The sequence below is a fragment of the Maylandia zebra genome, linkage group LG1 (genome assembly GCF_041146795.1).
Source record: "Maylandia zebra isolate NMK-2024a linkage group LG1, Mzebra_GT3a, whole genome shotgun sequence".
NCBI classification, from domain to species: Eukaryota; Metazoa; Chordata; class Actinopteri; order Cichliformes; family Cichlidae; genus Maylandia; species Maylandia zebra.
The window spans coordinates 42,357,267-42,377,950 of record NC_135167.1 but is presented as its reverse complement, the minus strand read 5'-3'; the positions used below and the strand labels follow the sequence as shown (position 1 = coordinate 42,377,950).

The 20,684-nt window shown below is 40.5% G+C and overlaps 1 protein-coding gene across 4 annotated transcripts in view; it reads right to left on the bottom strand.

Annotated features, from left to right (window-relative positions):
- The window catches only part of shank2b (SH3 and multiple ankyrin repeat domains 2b), a 312,524-nt gene extending 295,008 nt beyond the window's left edge, over positions 1-17,516 (bottom strand). For 2 of the 4 annotated variants that reach the window (XM_076886830.1, XM_076886835.1), the window contains exon 1: positions 17,156-17,516. The gene's annotated coding sequence lies outside the window, so the exon portion shown is untranslated. The remainder of the gene's footprint in view (positions 1-17,155) is intronic. The other 2 variants (XM_076886831.1, XM_076886836.1) reach the window with 1 other exon arrangement.
- Between the last annotated feature and the right edge of the window lie 3,168 nt (positions 17,517-20,684).

The following is a 20,684-nucleotide window of genomic DNA, read 5'->3' as shown; positions in this document are numbered from 1 at the left end:
GTTTAAAGTGTTTTGAATACAGTAAATGCCATTCTCCACTAAACCAACATGCTAATACGAAGCCAGTACAAAAATCATCCTGGACTTTGATTAGTGCAAAAAACTAAGGGTATAAAATTTCATTTTCAGTTTTTTTGAAAATCAATCTTTTCATTTTAATTGTAGAGAGATTTGTCCAGTTTCTGCAGACAAGTCAGTCATTGTATTTGTCATAGCAAGTAACAGTTAAGTAGACTAGCAACTGCTAATTTCATACAATGTGCAACAAGTTATTTCAGAATACTTGCCCCCATTTTATGTAAAAATGTCATGAAAATACAACAAAAACCAACTGAATGATCTGTAAGCAACAAAACAGCATAAAAGAACAAAGGCCTCGATTCTATGCAGCTGATACCTCTTTTAAGTGAATGTGGAAGCCATCCTTCTCATGGATCTTTCCTGTGAATATTTCCAACCACTGTACTACATACAGACATACATAGATGCAGTGGGGACATATAGGAAATGAATTATTTATATGTCCTGTAAAGGCTAAAAGTGGGTCAGTGTACTGAGAGGTACAGAACGAACAATCTTGACTATAACCCCCCCACCAACAAAAAAAAAATATCAGTAAAATTTAGTTTCATTTTAATAATCTCTAAATTAAAAACTGCCTTAACTCAAAATGGCTAAACCCCCCATAAAATGAGAGGTAGCAAAAATTAGTTAAAGGTAACATCTCTGGTTGCTCATGCTAAAGCACATAGTTAGGGCTGGATCAGGTGACCCTGAATCCTCCCTTAGGTATGATGCAGTAGGTGTAGGCTGCTGGGGGATTCGCATGATGCATTGAGTTTTTCCTTTCCAGTCACCTTCATCACTCACTATGTGATCATACATCTCTCTGCATTGAATCATTACTAATACTGATAATAATGTGTAAGTGTATGCCAACCAAAGCCCAACAGCCTGAGCCAAACCTTCAACAGGTAACAAAAAGAGGGATAAGCAGTCAGTCTTACAGCCTTAATTTCAACATATTTATGTTTGTAAAGACGAATCAACGTTTCTTTGAAGTCTCTTTGGACTGAATTTCAATATTGTTTTGCGTTTGTATTCATAGAAAAAACAGTAAAAGAAAGATTGTGCGTGTGTGGGATTTGTGTTAATCTGTGGAACTGTAGCCTCAAGTTTATATTGTTAACTGGTAACTATGTGACACTGAGTTTTAGGTCATTTTACAGAGTAACAATGTAAAGTAACGAGCAGTGTAACAAATCGCGTTCTCCTGTCAGTTATGAATTAACATATATACATAATGTATGATATATGACTTTTTTCATTAGCTCCCCCAACGCTCTTTATAGGTCAGCAGTTCAGAGAGTCCCTATATGATCATCTATTTCTAATATTGTTGGTTTCCAAGTGCTGGAATTATACACCACAGTTAGCATAACCTGTAGGAACAAACGCAGTGATACCGGCCCAAGCAGAGATTGAAACTCAAAGCTCCATCTTCTAGCACATTTTCAGGGCTTTATTGAGTGTTGACTTTCTCTTGAGAAGGTTACCACCTTCACGGGTCAAGGTTATCCTCTTTGAGTTCTGCCACTTTTCATTTCTGCCATCTAATCAGAAGCAGCATCTACTGCAATGTGAAAGGCAGCAGGTCAGAGGACTGTGATTTCGAAGCAGGACCTTCCGTTTCTCTCTGTATGTCTCTTTGATTTAGTGTCTGCTCTGCCTGAATTTGTGCCCTGATTCTCAGTTTTCTTTGCCAAATTTGTTCACTTGGCTGGTAATTTGTTTGCTCACTCAAAAACTTGGAACCCCACCTCCCACACACAAGCACGCAAACGCACAAACACATACACACACACACACACGCACTCACTCAGACATTTTTATTTTTCAGTGTCCCACTTTTTATCTCAAAGCACTCATATTGTCATCTGCCTAACAGACTGTATATGCTCATCTCCTTTGTATTAGTAGCCATCTGGGTCCACACTTAAATGAGTCCAATTTAAAAAGAAAAGCAACTCATCGCGGTCACAATGAAACTTCTATACTGGGAAAACACTCTTATCGAGCATCCCATGTCAATGTTTGTTGAAATAACAGCAAAAAAGCATAAGGTTAAAAAAATGTCGAGGAAAATGGAGGCTGAAATCAGCAGCAGCTCAGAGAAAAGTGAGTAAAAAGTGTCCAATCAGTCACAGGCAGGGAGATGGGGATGGGGGGTTGGGGGCAATCAATGAAACTGCGTGAGATAAATGACACAGATTTAAAGGCTGTGAGATGAACAGAGAGAATAAGCACCATCCTGCATAAACACAATTGCAAGGTTAGTGAGTGGTTGGATAATGAGATATAATGACCATGAAAACATTGCACTGAAACCAACTGAATTCTCATTTATATTATTATTTAAGGTGCTAGAATGAAAGACGTCAGAGGTTTCAACAGGAAATTAAATCACTGGAGTATTCTATACACGTCTATGGTTAAATATTATCAGCTTTAAATATTCACATTTACAAAAAACCTCATATCATATTTCATATGGGGTCTATGTATTCTGCAAACTTTCACATGTCGTACAGTGAATATCGTTTGTCTCATGGGTTGTCGTCTTTAAGACTTCTACACTGAGTGATACGAATTGCTTGTTACATGCAAATTCCATTTATGATTACGCAACATGGTAAACACACAGCATCAGCATTAATCACATCAACTCATCCACCTACAACAGTTTTCCTCCCCACTAGTGTCCCTGAAGTGAAAAAAGAGTGGGTGGGGGAGGGGTAGTCCTTTGTGAAATTTGTTTCCTGCTTGTTGTTTATTTTATGTTCCGTGTGCGTCTCTGTGCTGCGCTAGGAAATTTACAATGTCATAAAATATTACTAATTCTGCCTCTACCACTTCATTCTTGAGGATGTCATTCAAATGACAAATGCAAGATTTGATTGGTTGAATAATGCAGAGTCTGTTTTAAAGTTGCAGAAAAGGCCCATTTATAAACAAAATTATACGACACAATAACCTGAAACACAGTTACTTCCAATATCTCCTGTAAGGTTTGGACCTAGAATTAGAGGCTGTAAATAATTTATTATATTCTTGTAGAGTAAATGCATTTAGCAGTTATTGTATGTTTCAGTAGAATACGATTACACAGTAAAGTTGCTGTTGATGCAACTGCCTTTGCACACAGTCAAATCTCTAAGGAAGGGTGGGGAGGAGAAACGGGGCAAAACAAACAAGTAAGCAGCTGAGGATCAAAGATGATGTGATGTGATGAGTCACTACAACAGTTAAACATGATCCCGGTTTGTACTTGTTATTGGTTGATCAGCTGGTTCTGCTATATAATCAAACTTCCTATCAAGGTTTAGTTTTTGCACAACACATGCTCTGTATTTATTACCAAATGGATTTAAAAAAAAAAAAAGACATTCAAGCTCTGTCATGTAGCACGGGGAGCATCTGCACATCCATCACACAGATGTTCTATGAAAGTACAGGAAGAGTCTTAAAGCCACTCCAGGATTGTCTTGGTGAAGAACGAGGAAGCACTGTTTCAATGCTGTACTCTGTAAACTCTCTGAACTCTTTCATTCCTTTTTTCTAACTAGTCTGTATAATTCCTGGGACTCCTCCTGTTTTTCAACTCGGTCCATCACAAACCCACAACATAATGCAGTGGCAAACATCAGTGATGGTTATATTTGCAGCAGAAAGAAAAGGTTAGCAAATGACGACTGGTAAAAATACAAACATCACAGTGTGTTTACATCTCTACTGGTCCTACTTGCAACGTGTATGCTGCAAACCCGTTTTCATTTTGGTGGCACATCGTTTTTAAGCTTTTTAAAGAAGATGGAAGAGTATTAAAGTAATCAAAGTAATCCATTCCTTCTGCATACTGACATGCCTGTTTCTCCATGTAGGTCGTGTGTTTATGCTGAGGTGGATCACTGAGAAATGAGTGATAATGTCCTAAGAGAGCAGCCTGACAGCTAAAGAAAAAAAAGAATTTCACTAAAGAAACTGAAGTGTCAAAGGATTAAACCAAAATGGCCACACCTTTCCAAACAAACAGAAAGTGGTGTATCCACTTAAACATAAACTGTGGTTCACCTTACAAGAAAGAAAAAGGCTGACATCGGAGTTAATACCAAAGAAGAAGAAAGCAGATGGAGGACAAAGGAGCACCTGATCACTAAGTCCATGATGAGAAACACACAGCAGTTACTCAGTAAAGCAAAAAACATCCTTAAGTGGGCCAAGTAATGTGAGTAAGAATAGGATAGGATTTATTATTTCTATTTAATTCTGAAATTGCAATGAAACTGGAGGTTTCAATCTCAGTAACCACTCAACAACATCACCGAGCACTCGGGGAATGATCAATTTTCCCTTATTAGCAACTGACTTCACAACGACTGCCTGCACCCACAACTGGTCAGGGAATACACATTTTATCCTAGTGACTGGTGGTTACCAGGAGGTCACTAACTGGTCACCTGTGTGACTGGGGCCTCAAGCCCAAACATTCCCACGTTACCAAAATAACTATAAGTGTTTGTACAACGGGAAATTATGAAAGGATCTAAAAGTGGGCACTGTAGTCAAAGTTTTTTGGGATAATGTATGCAGGTAAGAAGCATGAAATATAGACCCAATATCAATCCTCCAGTGCAATCCGCTGCGTCACAAGTACCAGTCTGAAGCGGCAGTGGGCATGCTGGTGATTCCCTGCCAAGACTAAAGATCAGCCTTTTCCCCAACAGATGCGAGTCACAGCAGGAGAGGGCAACAAGCACGCCGGGTGGGCGAAGAGATAGAGAGAGAGAGAGAAGTAAAATAAAAACTGGGGGGAGTGAGGGGACAGGAAGGGAATGAGAAAGTTTTGAAGCACGACAGATTGTCAACCACCTCCTCCCTCCCATCTTCTCCATATCTATACAATCTCTCACTTTCATAGTTATCCTCATTTGCTGTATGCCTCTCTTAAACTGCTTTTATACATGGACATCAGTTCAGTTCAATGCATTTACTTATTTACTGTTACGACCCGGCTCAAGAGTTGCAACACAAATATGGAGACTAATACCAGAATTTCACAGAGATGAGGTTTTATTTTAAATTATATAGGGGGTTAGCTAAAATAGCTGGTGTGCTTCCCCGAAAGCCTGCCTCAGGTACGCCTTTATCCACACCTCACCAGGTGTGATCAATTAGCAACAGCTGAATACTCTTGCACTGCCGCTGCAAAGAGATTAGGGGCTGCAGAGGGGCGTAACATTATTTGTATGCTACCGAATCACAAGGACAATCAACTCAAAGCACTTTATATCACAAGCTAAAAACTCTGCAACAGCACACGTCTCACAGCGTCAGGAGAATCCCATCCTGTCTCTGTCCAGAGTTGCCCTTTCACACATGTAGCCATGCAACAGGAGATGGTTTGTGTCAGACACATTCTCACTACCTCAGATTGGTTTGGGGCAAGGATGCTGCCTAGACAGAGCGTGCACGAAGAAAGACAGAGAGTAGCCTGCTCTATTCACTCAAGCAGTCAATCAGACATTACAAAGACTTTTGGCTAGCGACCCTACGGCGTACATTTCTAATAAGAGTAATGAGCGACTCCTTCAGGGCTGATAGAGGGTTTGGACCCTGACATCAAAGTTTAACTTTGATCACGTCTGAAGACAAGTTCAAAGTTTGCTCTCTCTCGTTCTCTCTCACACACAAACATTTCCTGTTGTCCCCTCCCCTCCCTCGGCTCTGTGTCAGAGAAGAGCTAAATGAGGAGCAGGAAAGGGCAGCACTCTCCAGAGACATGAGGGCGACTTCTTACTGGCAGCTCAGGTTTTCCATTTAGTTTCTGTCTAATACTCTTATATTTATCTTTATTATGGTAAGGCAGATGTGGATTTCTCTTCTGGCTTCACATTTCCCAGAATGACTCAAGAACCCTTAAAGTGAGGAAGAAAAAAATCTCTTTTATTTCAGTCAAGCTACAGAGCTCATAAATCTGGCTTGTAAACTCCTTCAGAATGGCAGCATCTCCTGTGGCTGCATTAAACCTTGGTTTACTGAGGCAATTGTAAGTGCAGATAATAGTGTCTTTTTTTCTACAGCAGATCTGTCCATTCAAAAGATGCATCATACAAAACACATCTAATACTAGTGTGCTTTTCCAAATGCTGCAGGTTTCACACTTTAGATGCACAGGCTTAAAGCACATATGCACTTCTCTGCTTTAATTATTAAGTATTATTCACCTCTGGCTCTCTTCCACAGCACGTCTTTGTCCTGTCTTCTTTCTAAAAGGGAGTTTTTCCTTCCCACTGTTGCCAAAGTACTTACTCATAGGGTGTCATATGAGGGTTGGTGTTTTTCTTTGTTGTCTTTGTATCGCTGTGTGTTCTTTACGTTACAATATGAAGCACCTTGAGGCAACTAAATTTAATTGAAGGTTCCTCAGTCTTTTGTCTTAGGAAAAGACTTTAGGGTTTGTTAAATTTTGAATTAGTCAGCTGATTATTAACACTATCTTAAAAAAAACACACACACTAAAACCCCAATATTCAAATTCCCAGTGTCTCCAAAACATGGCTCAATGTGCCTGGAAAGAATCCAAGAAACATAACAGCTAATGGGAGGAGGAGGAGGAGGAGTACACCGGGAACTTGTTGAGCAGCCATTTCCAAAGTCAGGAGTCATAAAAACCCAATCTCAGATCTTTATTTTAATTGAAATACAAGAGACAGTGATGTATTTCTTTTAAATATTTAAACAAAACATAAACAACACAGGATGTTGACTATAAATGTTAAGGCATAAACAATGTGTAAGGCCAGTGTTTGACCCACCTGCCACTGGAACACTCGGTTAGTGTCACCTGTTACCTTAGCACTCAATGCTCTCGTCTAGATATTGAACATATTTGGTCAATATTTGATCATCTTTAACCTGTATATTTTAGTTTATTAATTTTTTTTTATCAAAATAAAGCTGGTTACAGTAATAAAAATATAACATTCACATTTTTAAAATGTTAGAGGGTCTATTTCCTTATTTTTTCACCTGAAGTAGATGTATAACTCTGCAGTAAAGTCACAGTTAACCACCCAGCCCCAGTATTTCCCAGCCAGGTGTCTGTTTGTGGTCCTTGAGATCTGGACTTCAACTGGCAATGTCTGTACTTGTTTAGTTCAGGAGATATGAGGTGAACCTTCATGATCTGGAGGTTCACTCCAATCAGAATCTGCAACGGACCTAGAATTGCTTCATGTGCTGAGCTTACCAAGGCTGCAGGGACAACCAGCACCGTTAGAGTTCATCCACAGCAGAGCACAGAGCTGATTATCAAGTTACTGGCATACCTGGCAATTTAAATATTTGCTTAGGAACAAACCATATGCAAAATTGGTTGGCTTGCTTCCTCCATTCAAGTGCACATGTACATAAATGCACATAATATTACCTATGCTAGAGGTTAGGCTTAATGTTAAAATAAGGTTTAACCAACGTTTAAAACCAAAGCTATTAAAGTTGCGTGTAATTTCGTAGATGAATCCCAAGCTTGTTATTCTATTTATCATCCCCCTTTATTTTGTGCTTTTTCCTCTCTGTGGTCTCTCTCCGTGCATCCCTGGCCCTGCACCTAAAGGCTTCTGATCTGCAGCTTCTAGACTCACCAACCCGAGTGTTTGCACTTCTCTATTCCGGATAAGCCAGATGGCTACCTTCCCTGACTCTAGTTCTATTTATTCTTGTTAAAATGTAGTTTTCTTCCCCGCTGTCTCAAAGTACTGCTTGAAATAAATTATAATCTTTCTCTTTGTGCTATAGTAATACAATTTGACTTTTGCAATACAGTTCGAACTATCGGATGCTGTCAGTGGTGAGTTTTCTTTTAATTTCTGATTAAATCTGATGCTCTCCTTAGCATTTATTACCCAACATTATTGCACATTTAATACCATATTTAATATATATATATATATATATATATGAACTATAAACTATAAAAGAAATTTGTTGTAACAATGCTTCTTGCCAATAAAGCTTTCTATTGGAAAATGTCTTTATTGCTCCTTAAATGGTGCCACATTTGTAAAGAAAATATTTTTTGGGAGTTCAGTATGTTGGTTGCACCCATGAAAAAACTACTGCAGCCTATTCTTCTATCGACTCTTGTTTTGAGCTTCTGGTACTGCGGTGCTGATAACAAGGCACCTGGTTTTCACCACCTGTGAGCATAGACCTTGCTAAAGTGGTCAATAGGTGTGTTTGACCAAGCATACCATGATCGACTGGTCTGTATTGCCATAGAGCAACTTCAGGCTGGTGTTCTGCAACTCCGGGCTGCAGCATTATTTGGAGTGAGCCATGGTACTACCTGCAAACTGAAGGCCAAGTTACATTTAAGAGGAAATGTCAGAAACAGGCCACGTCCCAGTGTACAGTATAGTACTACTGTAGGCAGTCTTCTACAGATTTTAAATCAAGGTTTGCAGGACAATATGGCCGACGGCTCTCTAACCCAGACAACCAGGAAGAGACTGCACACAGCCAATCTCCGGTATCATAGGGCTGCCAGGAGGCCTGTCATGATTATGTTTCAGTATCAGGCTGTTTGTGCTGGTGTTCACAGCATGGACATGGAACCTGAACATGTGACAAAATTCTGCAGCTTGGGTCATAACTTGCACTCCGTTAAGTGCTCATATTACCCCAGTTCTTCAGAAGCTTCACTGGTTGCCCATAGAAGCCAGGATAAATTTTAAAATCTTACTTCTTACATACAAGTGTATCCATAAATCTGCTCCTTCATATTTGTGTGACCTGCTCCATATCACCACTGTTTCCCGCCCTCTCAGATCATCATCTGCTATTCATCTTACTGTTCCATCCTCGCACCTTATTACTATGGGGAACAGAGCTTTCAGTCGCTCTGCTCCTCGGCTCTGGAACTCTCTTCCTCCTGCACTAAGAAATATTGACTCCTTCTCCGTATTTAAGACACAGCTCAAAACACATCTGTTTAAACTGGCTTATTCGCTTTAATGCTGATTTTATCTGTTGTCAAGCTCTGTTTTGTAATTTTAACTTATTTTATGTATTTTATGACTATTGTTCCTTTTATTGATTTTGTTTTTTGTAAGGTGACCTTGGGTTTCTGAAAGGCGCCCTCAAATAAAATGCATTATTATTATTATTATTTATGGATTGTTATGTTCAGCGATGAGTCCAGCTGCATACGGCAGTTGGATTCCCACAAAGACTTGGAGAACACTATGATGACAGCTGCAATGATAGGGTAACAGCTTTCAGTGGAGGCATTGTGATGGTGTGGGGCAGCATCTCTCTCACTGGAGACACAAGGCTTGTAATCATTGGACACAATCTCTGTGGAGCGAGATATCAAGACGGCAACCAATGGCAATTCTAAATCTCCACCTGTCGGTAATACCGATTAATGGTATACTGAGGTCCTCAGATCTCCTCTGCTAGCATTAGCCATGGCCCAGGTAGAGTGGTGGAGTGCAAAATAAAGAAGGGGTAGCCATCCCACAGCAGTATGTAACCAGCGTGAGGATGGGTTGCATGGTTCTTTCACATGTTACTGAGGAGCCTGGTGTCGTGATTTGATTTGTTATATGAATAAAACTGAACTGAATTGGAATACTATATGTGCACATCATAATACAATATCTGTACGACCGCTGTGAATGCATATGCAATGCACCAAAAAATTCAAGACATTTTTCATCTTTGTTGCATTGACTTCAGAGTTGGAAAATTGAATGTAGTTAATGGGAGTTGTATGCACTTACATCAAAAGACTGATACCAGATTCTGAAAGGAAGGAAATAATTACACTGTAAACAGTACTTCCTGAAAACCATAGCGAAGAAGAAGAGTTTTACAGCATATAAAGAGGCAGTAATTAGGTTTAACATTTACCATATCTTTTTACAGTAACAGTGCTTTTTGAAGCCATTGAGATACTCTGGGACGCAGAACACTCATAGACTAATAATTTGTAAGTCAGACAATAAACCAGTTTTATAATAGAGTTAGAATAGAATTCAACTTTATTGTCATTGCACATGTCACAGGTACAAGGCAACGAAATGCAGTTTGCATCCATCCAGAAGTGCTTTAGCCATGATATAGATATATTACAATATATATTAGCAATAATATAGATATGTGAGTGTATGTTATAATGTACACGGTATGAAGTATGTTATGAATATGCTATAACTATAAGTATGTACAGGCTGTAGTGAGTACAAGCTATGTACAGGCTATGAACAGGCTATAAATAAAAAAAAAAACTATACAGAAATCTGAGATATACAGTTATACAGAAATGTGAACTATGCAGGTTATAAACAGTTGTAGAATTAAAAATTATCGTATTGTACAGAATGATTATTTACACAGAGCTATACAGTAGTGCAGTTAAGATAAGTGAGATATGTGGATAATTTCTACAGAGGCTGTATAAAGTGCTAGTGGTTGTGAGTGGTGGTTCAGTCCATGTTATTATTGTGTGTTTGAGGGTACAGTTGTCCATTGTGTGTGTGTGTGTGCAGGTGGTTGTGGGTGTGTGTAAATGGTAAATGGTAAATGGCCTGTATTTATATAGCGCTTTACTAGTCCCTAAGGACCCCAAAGCGCTTTACATATCCAGTCATCCACCCATTCACGCACACATTCACACACTGGTGATGGCAAGCTACATTGTAGCCACAGCCACCCTGGGGCGCACTGACAGAGGCGAGGCTGCCGGACACTGGCGCCACCGGGCCCTCTGACCACCACCAGTAGGCAACGGGTGAAGTGTCTTGCCCAAGGACACAACGACCGAGACTGTCCAAGCCGGGGCTCGAACTGGCAACCTTCCGATTACAAGGCGAACTCCCAACTCTTGAGCCACGATCAGTGTATGTCCAGTCCATGTGTTAACGTGGGTCAGATGTCAGGAGGCAGAGTTCAGGAGTCTGACAGCTGTGGGGAAGAAGCTGTTCCGGTACCTGGTGGTCTTAGTCCGGAGGCTCCTGTAGCGCCTCCCAGAGGGCAGGAGGGGGAAGAGTCCATGTGATGGGTGACTGGGGTCTTTGATGATTTTCCCAGCCCTTTTCAGACACAGCTTCCTGTAGATGTCTTTTATGGCAGGAAGTGGTGCTCCGGCGATGCGCTGGGCAGTTTTCACGACCCTCTGCAACGCCTTCCGGTCTGAGGCAGAGCAGTTCCCGTACCAGACTGTTATACAGTTGGTCAGGATGCTCTCGATGGTGCAGCGATAGAAGTTCACCAGGATGTCTGAGGACAGGTGGTTCTTCCTCAGAGTCCTCAACAAGAAGAGCCTTCTTGACCAGCTTGGAGCAGTTGGTCGTCCAGGTGAGATCCTCGGAGATGTGGACTCCCAGGAACTTGAAGCTGCTCACACGCTCCACAGCCGTCCCCTTAATGTAGATGGGTGGATGTGGGTCAGCATTGCTCCTGTAGTCCACGATGAGCTCCTTGGTCTTCTCAGTGTTAAGCAGCAGGTTGTTTGTGTCGCACCACTCAGCCAGACGATCCACCTCCTCCCTGTAGGCGGCCTCATCGTTGTCACTGATGAGGCCAATCACCGTGGTGACATCTGCAAACTTAATGATGGTGTTGGAACCATCAGCAGGTCTGCAGTCGTGGGTGAAGAGGGAGTAGAGGAAAGGGCTCATCACACAGCCTTGTGGTACACCGGTGTTCATCGTGATTGTAGATGAGCAGCGGTTATCCAGCCGGACATGTTGGGGGCGGTTGGTCAGGAAGTCCAGTAACCATTTGCAGATGAGGGAACTGATGCCCAGGTCTGTCAGCTTCCTGATGAGTTGTGAGGGGTGGATTGTATTGAATGCTGAACTGAAGTCTATAAACAGCATTCTGGTGTAGGTGTTGTTGTTGTCCAGGTGTGAGAGGACAGAGTGCAGTGCGATGGAGACTGCATCCTCTGTGCTCCTGTTCTGGCGGTATGCGAATTGGTGGGGGTCCAGGGTGGGGGGCAGACAGGATTTGAAGTGTGCTAGGACCAGCTGCTCTAAGCACTTTGTGATGATGGGGGTGAGTGCTACTGGGCGGTAGTCATTGAGGCTAGATGGGTTGGAGTTTTTGGGCATCAGGACGATGGAGGTGGATTTGAAGCAGGCCAGTACCACAGCGTGGGCCAAGGACAGATTGAATATGTCTGTGAGCACTCCTGCAAGCTCCCCAGAACACGCTCTGAGAACACGCCCGGGGATGCCATCAGGACCTGCAGTCTTGTGGACATTGATCCTGCTCAGCACCGCTCTTACATCGGTGGGGGAGAGAGTCAGAGGTTGGTGGTCTGGCGTCACGTCTGCTTTGGTTGTGGTTGTTGGATTCCCTCGCTCAAAACGAGCATAAAGGTTGTTGAGCTCGTTGAGGAAGGAGACATCAGAGGATGCGGGGGAGGGTTTGGTGGTCCTGTAGTCTGTAATGATCTGGAGTCATTTATGTTGGAAGTGATAGCAGAGCTGTACGTTTTTTTCAGAAATCTCTGTCAGAACATGCTATATCATGTTTAGGTGGAAGCTAGCGAGCTAACTTCCTGCTAACTTCTAACTCTGTTAAATGTAATAAATTCTGTTTTCATGGATGCCTGGATGTTAAACTTAATTGTTGCACCTGGTAAAGCAGCAACATCGATCATTTTTTTTGTTTTTAGCTCTCAGTGATGCCGCAGTGATCATTTGACTTTGGGACCTGAAGGAGATGGAGTTTTGGACCCAGATTACTCAGCAAGGCTCCTGACTACGGTAGCCGTAATGCTCTGACAATTCATCAAGCAGTGCAGCTTCGTAGCTTACCAAAGTCGGGCTAAAACATTTTTGACAGATTTGTGAGCGCCGTGTACCACATAAAATTGGTTCGAGGTCAGTAAGCACAACCAGTGTTGCCAATTTAGCGACTTTGTCGCTATATTTAGCGAGTTTTCAGAGCCCCTTAGCAACCTTTTTTCTAAAAAGCGACTAGCGACAAATCTGGCGACTTTTTCTGGTGTTATTGGAGACTTATTTATGACGACTTTTTGACGTGAAAACGCCTATCGCTCTTACTCTCAACAAGCAGCGGTGCTGCGGTGGGCACCTCACCCGTGCCAAAGCACTCACGGGCGGAGGATAGTCCTCCCCCAGCTGCTATCAGGGCAGGAGACGTTCACCCCTATGCGTCCAAAGTGCAAATGAATGGCACATGAGCGAAGCTGCTGCTCCCGCACTGACTGTAACGCAGTCAGTTCTTCTTTTACTGTTATGCTGTTTTGTGGATCACAAGGTTTAAAACTACTTATAAACACACACACACACAAAGTAACCTCACCAGAGTGCCTATTTCGGGTCACTTTTGCCGGTCCAAGCCCAGATAAAGGAGCAGGGTTGGAATTGTGACATTAAAAAACAATAATTACTAAAAGAAATTTCTAGCGACTTTTAGGACAGCCAATAGCGATTTTCCTTACTGAGGAGTTGGCAACACTGAGCACAACCAAAATTCATACATAAGGCGCACTGACGATTTTTGAGAAAATTAAAGGATTTTAAGTGCGCCTTATAGTGTGGAAAATACAGTGTATGTAACTTTTAATATACAGTTACTCTTGAAACAGACCTTTAAATTTGTAATTTCTAATTGTATGACATAAAATAGAAGACAAGAATAGAGCTGAAGAAAGACTTTTCAGACCACTGACAACATCTAAGAGAACCAACAAGCCTTTTCAGATCAGTGATCTAAGTAGTGGATCTGAGCATGGATCGGTTTCTCTTGTGTCCAGGAAACAAAAACAGGCTGTGGGAGGAAATTGAAAGCTACAGAAATTAATATTCCTTTTCAAAAACCTGTGGCATGATGCCTGAAATACATACTGTAGCACAGAAAGAAGGCAGCAGGTGCAAGCAGTACAACCGTCACACATTAATTAAACATCTCTAGGTAAATGAGGCGGTCCACCCACCTATATGCTTACACCTGACATTTAGGTAAATTAGCCAACAGTAAATGCCAAACCTTGGTTGCTCAGATTGGAAGTCACTTATGAGAGATACAGGGGGACTTAAATGATATGGTTTCATGAAATCCTGGCACAGCTTCCTTTAACAGCACACAAGTAACGTGAATCCTTATTTCTGAAAAAAAAAATGCCTATCTGGCTGAGATTTTTTTAAGAATTTTAAAAGAATGAAACTTTGAAATGTTCCCCAGTCCTTAAACTGTTTCTGCAGATATTGTGTAGTACCATTTATTGTTAAAAATTGTCAAACTAAAGCTGGATTAACTTGAAGGATGAAATTCCCACTCAGTGTGCCTAACATGCAAAGAAAAAAATCCCTGGTTTAAGAACAGGAGGGTACACAAATCCCTGGGAGAGCTGTGTCAGGATGGGCATCTGGTGTAAAAAGTCTGCCAAGTCAAACGTGCCACTCTGCACTGTGGTAACTCCTCGTGAATAAAAGAGCAGCCAAAAGCTGCTTTTTTATGGAATGCCCACCCAGAGGGAAAAAAGCTTTCTTCTGCTACCTCACAGTCAGTCGCATCAAGTTTTTTAGTAAAGAGGAAATAAATAATATGCAAAAAAAAGATAAATAATATGCAAAAATATACTTGAAAATTTGACACAGCTGCTAGCAAAGTGTAGATAATGCCACCGAATATAAGTGTATATATAAAAAGTTTTCTGGAGGAGGTTTCTAAGAACTTAAAAAAATGGATAAAAGGAATTCAAGAATGAAATAGGTGATCTCTCCGGTAACATCACTGTTTCTCCTAATGCATTTATGTCAGGACAGGAAGTCTACCCACATTCAAAGAATTGTGATTTGATACTTTTAACAGATTTTTTGGCTTTTTTGTTGCAAACAAAACCAATCACTAAACAAACGTGATTAAATCCTGGCTAATTTAAATGCATATTTAGTGCAAATTAATGACCTTTTTCCAACATATTTTCTGTAATTTCATGAGATCTGATTAAGGAAACTTTATTTTTGCAGGTTATAATTCTTAGAAAGAAAAACAATGTATTGGCAGGTCACACATGATATAAAATGGAGCAATAAGTAAATCTAGTCATAATGGAGAAAACTAAGAGTGATGCCTAAAAATCTTAAAAACTGCCCAACTATTGGACAATTTTAAACATTTTTCTAATGGATTTTTAAAGGGTTTTGTTGAAAATAAATCAATCACACAATCAATCTAACAAAAAAGTACAAATGGCACATCAGAAAACCCTTTCCATTTTAAAATGCCTCCTTCAAAAAGAAAATGAACCCAACAACATTTCAAGCTCAATTTGGCTCTTTGTCAGTTACAGGGAAATGAACACACTCAGCTGTGAGTCAAAAGACTATTTTCCACAGCAGGAACTAGTGGGCTGCTTAAGGGTTGCCCACAACTTTTTGGTTGGACTGTTTTTGAAATAAAAAGCATCAGCTCCGGATACAGCAGCAATCTAAAAGGAAATCTAATGTATTTACTATCCTGTCACTAAACCGTGTCCTCATGTGTACTGGTAGCCATGGTAATGACGTACGGATAGTACGGATGTCATTATGTCGTCACCTGAAGCGTCATCAACATCTCATGGTCTCCAGGTGCTACATAACTGCTAATATAGTCACTTTAAAGGTACAATGCCTATACTAATAGAAGCTGGAGCTACTGCACATGACCTACATTCCCTTTAGTGTTGCAGCTACTTTGGCGCAGAAAGAATTTTCATGGCTGAAAAAACTATTAGACAGCCATTCTTATAAAAATTAGCACTATCACACACATGCTCCTGGGAACAAGGGAAAAACTACTATTGGAGAAACTGTCTTAGCAGTGGCACTACACAATAAGACATATTCCAGGAAATATAAACTTAGTGGTTATGAAAACATTTATCAGTGCTTTGCCCCACCCCTTACCCCCACCGCCCAAGTGGTAGGACATTTGCCTGCCCATCATGGTCAAAATTAAATAATGCCCAATATAGTTGTCTTGTTTAGTCTAAAATTATTTTTGCCTCGTTCATCATACATGTAAGGATATTCAGTTTACTATCACAAATACCTGGGACAGGAAGAAAATATCAGAATATGTGAGACGAGTGAATCAGTCCATTTTGATCTTATTGTTTCGGATTCATTGATTTTCTAATTGATAAACTAATACACATTTGCTACCTCGTTTTTTGTATTAAGACTTGTGTTTACAAATTACAAGTTGTAGCTTCTGGCTTATGACAAAGTGAAATATCTATGACCTGTGATGCTGCAGGTTTATCACAGCCATTCCCAAAGAAATTCTCCACACCCTCGTGTGAAATATTCTGCAATCCAATCACTACATTAACTGTGCAAAAAACAACAACAAACACCTGCAGCAGGTACAACACAAGTTAAATTGCACTGTAATAGTTCTCTTATTTCTCTAGCCTGCCTCTTCATTGTGACCTGTGATAGCAGGAAAAGCAAGAGGTGGTCAGAAAGGCAATTAAGATGTTCCAGCAATTACTGCAGCCTGGTGTAGCAGTTAGTGATGCTATTTGCTGTAAGTGTGTTTGACAAGTCAGAATGTCTGCTGTGAAAAACGTAGCTTCAGTTTTCATCATGTATAACATTTCATATGGGAGTTTAATAAAGAGTTACTGTTTCAGTGTAATTTTTACATTTTAATTTGTAGTATGTATATGTATGTATGTATGTTGCTATTATTATAATAAAACAGCCAATTATCAGCTGCTGTTTTTTTTTTATTCTAATAGCCAAGAGCTATTAGCTATATTATATAATAATATAACAAATGTGCCTGACCTGTTAGCCACTGATAAAGTTGTTGTTAAAGAAAGGTGGCGCTGAAACGTCTTTAAGTAGGTTAGATTAACCAACATCATGCACAGCTCTAAGTCCCGCTGACTTAACACACATAACAGTAACATTCAGCATATGAGGAGATGCTCCACAAACTCTGTTGCAAGACTTTTAAAAAAGTCCATGTGCTGTGTACAGCTCAGTCAGAAGCTACTGCAGGGTTCTGTTTACTGTAAAAAGTGATAAATAAATAAATGTTTAAAAGCCACATTTTTTACCTTGGACGTCTTCGGTGGTGACTCTTCTCAATGATTTATTCCTTTCGCCTTGTTGGCCCCTTCCTCTCTTCTTTCTTCTCTTAGTGAAGCTTCATTTCTCCGACTCTCCGGGCGCACCGAGGACGGTGGAGCGGCTCTGCTCTGGGGAAACTTCCAGCCCAAGTGCGGGTCTGTGGACGGGAGGAGAGAGGGGGCAAGTAGCGATGGGGAGGAGGAGAGAGCGTTGAGAGAGAGAGGAGAGCGAGAGGCAGCGAACGATCTTTAAACCCGATCTTCTGGAGAGAAAGCCGACTGCTGTCGCGCTGAAATTCAATATGAGGCGACAGACACTCGGCGCGGCTCCGTGCGGCACGTCTCCCTGCCTGACAGGGAAACAGGGGAGTGAGAGAGGAGGTGGTGGGAAGGGCGACGGGGGGCCGTGTATTATAGGGACACCAAGAAAGTGCCTTCCTTCAAGACAAGTGGATGTGTGTCTGTGGACGGCAGTCATTTCTGCATCCAGAGCAGGAATCATCCCCACACTGCGTGTACCGTCATTTTAAAGAGGATTCAGATATTTCATTATCAGCAGAGGAGGTTACACTGAAGCCTCTCGCCGTTTAATAAAACATCTTCATTACAGCCTGGCAAAAGCTGGAGGTTTTCTATGGAGCTCATGAAAAGAAATCAGGTATTAAAGGATCTGAATTTCTTTATAAAAGATGAAGCAACCCCCCTGACACTACATATCACCAGGGTATTATTAAAATATCATACATAGCACAATGTAAGAGCCCATTGAGGAGTTTACACTCTTTTTTTCAAGCATGATAGTGGCCCAAAAGTAACCATCGTAATAGTTAGAATAGTTATAATAATAACTATTTTTTAATGTTGGATTTTGTAACGAGTTGACTGGAACCAGAAGAGGTTATAACAAAAACAAGTTTCCTGATGTCAGGGTGCATTCACACAACACGAAGTTGCTGTGTGCTTCAACAGCGTGGCTTATCATTAACAAATAAGGGTGTCCTTGTGGTAGAAAGAAGACGAAGAGATAATTCCATGGAAAACATTAGCAAATGAAAAGTCTGATAACACAGGGTCATTGCCATGGTTGAGTTTGACTTCATTGCTTGTTAAAAGTACAAGTTAAAAGGATGTTACAGTGTCCAGCAGCAGCCCTTATACCATTAGAATATTGTGATAAAGTGATTAAAGAGAAACAGTCAGTGTTTTGTTGGGTTGTAAATTCAGTTTCACTGTAACGTTTATTAGAGATGGCACGATACCACTTTTTTATGTCCGATACCGATATCATAAATTTGGATATCTGCCGATACCGATATGAATCCGATATAGTGTGTTTTAATCAACAAAACTGTTTTTTAAATATCTTGCTGCATTTTGTATAAGTTCATACTCAAGTTTAAAACAACAACTACACTAAAGCTATTCTGTTATACCTGTATGCAAAAAAAATATTTCATAGTTCAGCAATACTGATCAATCTAATAAACTCAAACCTACACCATCCTCCCTATTCTGGTATTTTAAAGAGTACTTGGCATAAATATTAAGCAACCTAACTAATAGGGTTCCAACTCCCAGCAACAACAAAAATAAATAAATAAAAAATAGGGAACCACCCCTCACGCTCCACCTCATGATGCTTAATCGACGTAATCAACCTTAATTTGATGCAGTGTGAAAAAAAATGCACAGAAATCAATTATTTTTCAAGAAATATTAAATAGATTCAACATCTTTCTTCAACAAAATTGCAGACTGCACAGATGGTACCTTCCCAAAGGAAAAACTACTATAGCTTACTAGGGTGTATATATTAGACTTAATAGTTACTATATACAATAATTGACTTCTATTCATTTTACATCAAATTAAAACTTTGGGTGTCAGATAATTATTTATTAAAAGCTAGACATTTTAAATGAGAATAAGAAAGAAAAGTATGTCTTTGTGCCCCCTTTTCCCTGTTCATGCCCTATCGGCCCCCCTGGCTAAACTTTGCTAGATCCGCCCCTGCACAGTTACCAGCCGTCAGCTACATAGAAAAAGATCCTCGAGTAGAAAGTAATAATAAATAAATTCTAACAACAGCTTATCAAGCTTAAACGTGCTGCTGTTGTTCAGCCGCTGGTTTCCTCTTTCTGGTGCAAAGTGGGCCAAACGCAAACTAGAGACAGAAAAGCCGATCAGCTGATCATTAAGCAGTTTCATGATTGAAGTAGCAGCAAGAAGAGGCAGTCGCTCCATATATCAGTTGTTAAGCTTAACGCAGGAATGCTTTACAAACATTCAGAGATGGACTTACACACTTGCTTTACTTCTCTCGGGATAACTTTGTCGGAGATGAAATGCCGGTTGCTAGCGAAGCTCCAAATGCTATCCAGACCACCGACAGGTCCTGCATGCCACAGCCGCTCTATCACGTGATGCATACTGCTCCGACGTGCTAACGTTCTGAGGTGAGTTACCGCGTGTTGCAAGTTTTGTGAGGTGCTTTCGTGATATTTAATGGATCGGATTACATTTTTTATTTTTCTCCGATATCCGATCCAGTAATTTAGGTCAGTATCGGACCGATACCGATACGTAATATCGGATCGGTCCATCTCTAACGTTTATCTTTAGAGACAGCAGAGAGAGCGGGGGAAAGGAGCGACACAGCTAAAGGAGAAAGAGCAAAAAGAGAAACAGGTGAGAAAATAGAAAATATTCACTTTGTAAAAGAACTTATTCACACCAATGGAAGAATTGAACAGAATCTATGTCACACAGCTCGAACAGGATGGCTGCTGATGGCTGAAGTGCAGTGTGATGCAGTGTTTATGTCTGTACTAAATAAAGCTACTTAAACTGCATAAAGTAAAATGGACTGACTTTATGTGGTTGTGAGACTGAAACAACGCTGAGCATGTTTCTCCACTGATCTGATTTACAACATATTTTTTATTTGACCTTCTTTGAAAACTTCTGGTCAGCTCAGCTAAACCTTTGCCTCAGGTTTAAAAAATGAAGTTAGCACAACTCTAAAGCCAGTGTATGATACTGAAAACTGGGCTCTTTCAGTCGTTCTTAGACTCTACAATGTCTTAGGCTGCGTTTAAAGGTAACACCTTAATTTGTATACTGTTAAACTGAGGTTTGCAAAGATGAAAAGGATTGAATATGATATGGGATAATACGTTGATTATTTAGGGAGCTAAGGCCCCCTAAAAGTTAACTTACCCAGTCGTGTTCATAAGACTTTTGAGCAGAGTTGCTCCAAATGACTGACATCGAGATCAGTCTTAGTCTAATATAGACGTGTAGCCTTATGCACAGCTGCATGTTAACAAACTTCATTTTAAATTTCGACTTATTATTATCAGAGAATCTTTGCAGTATAGGAAATAGACATAAATCTATCAAACTGAGTGGCAGTGCCACTCAAACAATTGTAAGGATGTGACATTCAGTCTTTTTCAGTTTCAGTTCCTGCATATACTGTAAACAAAAGATGGCAAATTACCTATTAGTTTGTGAG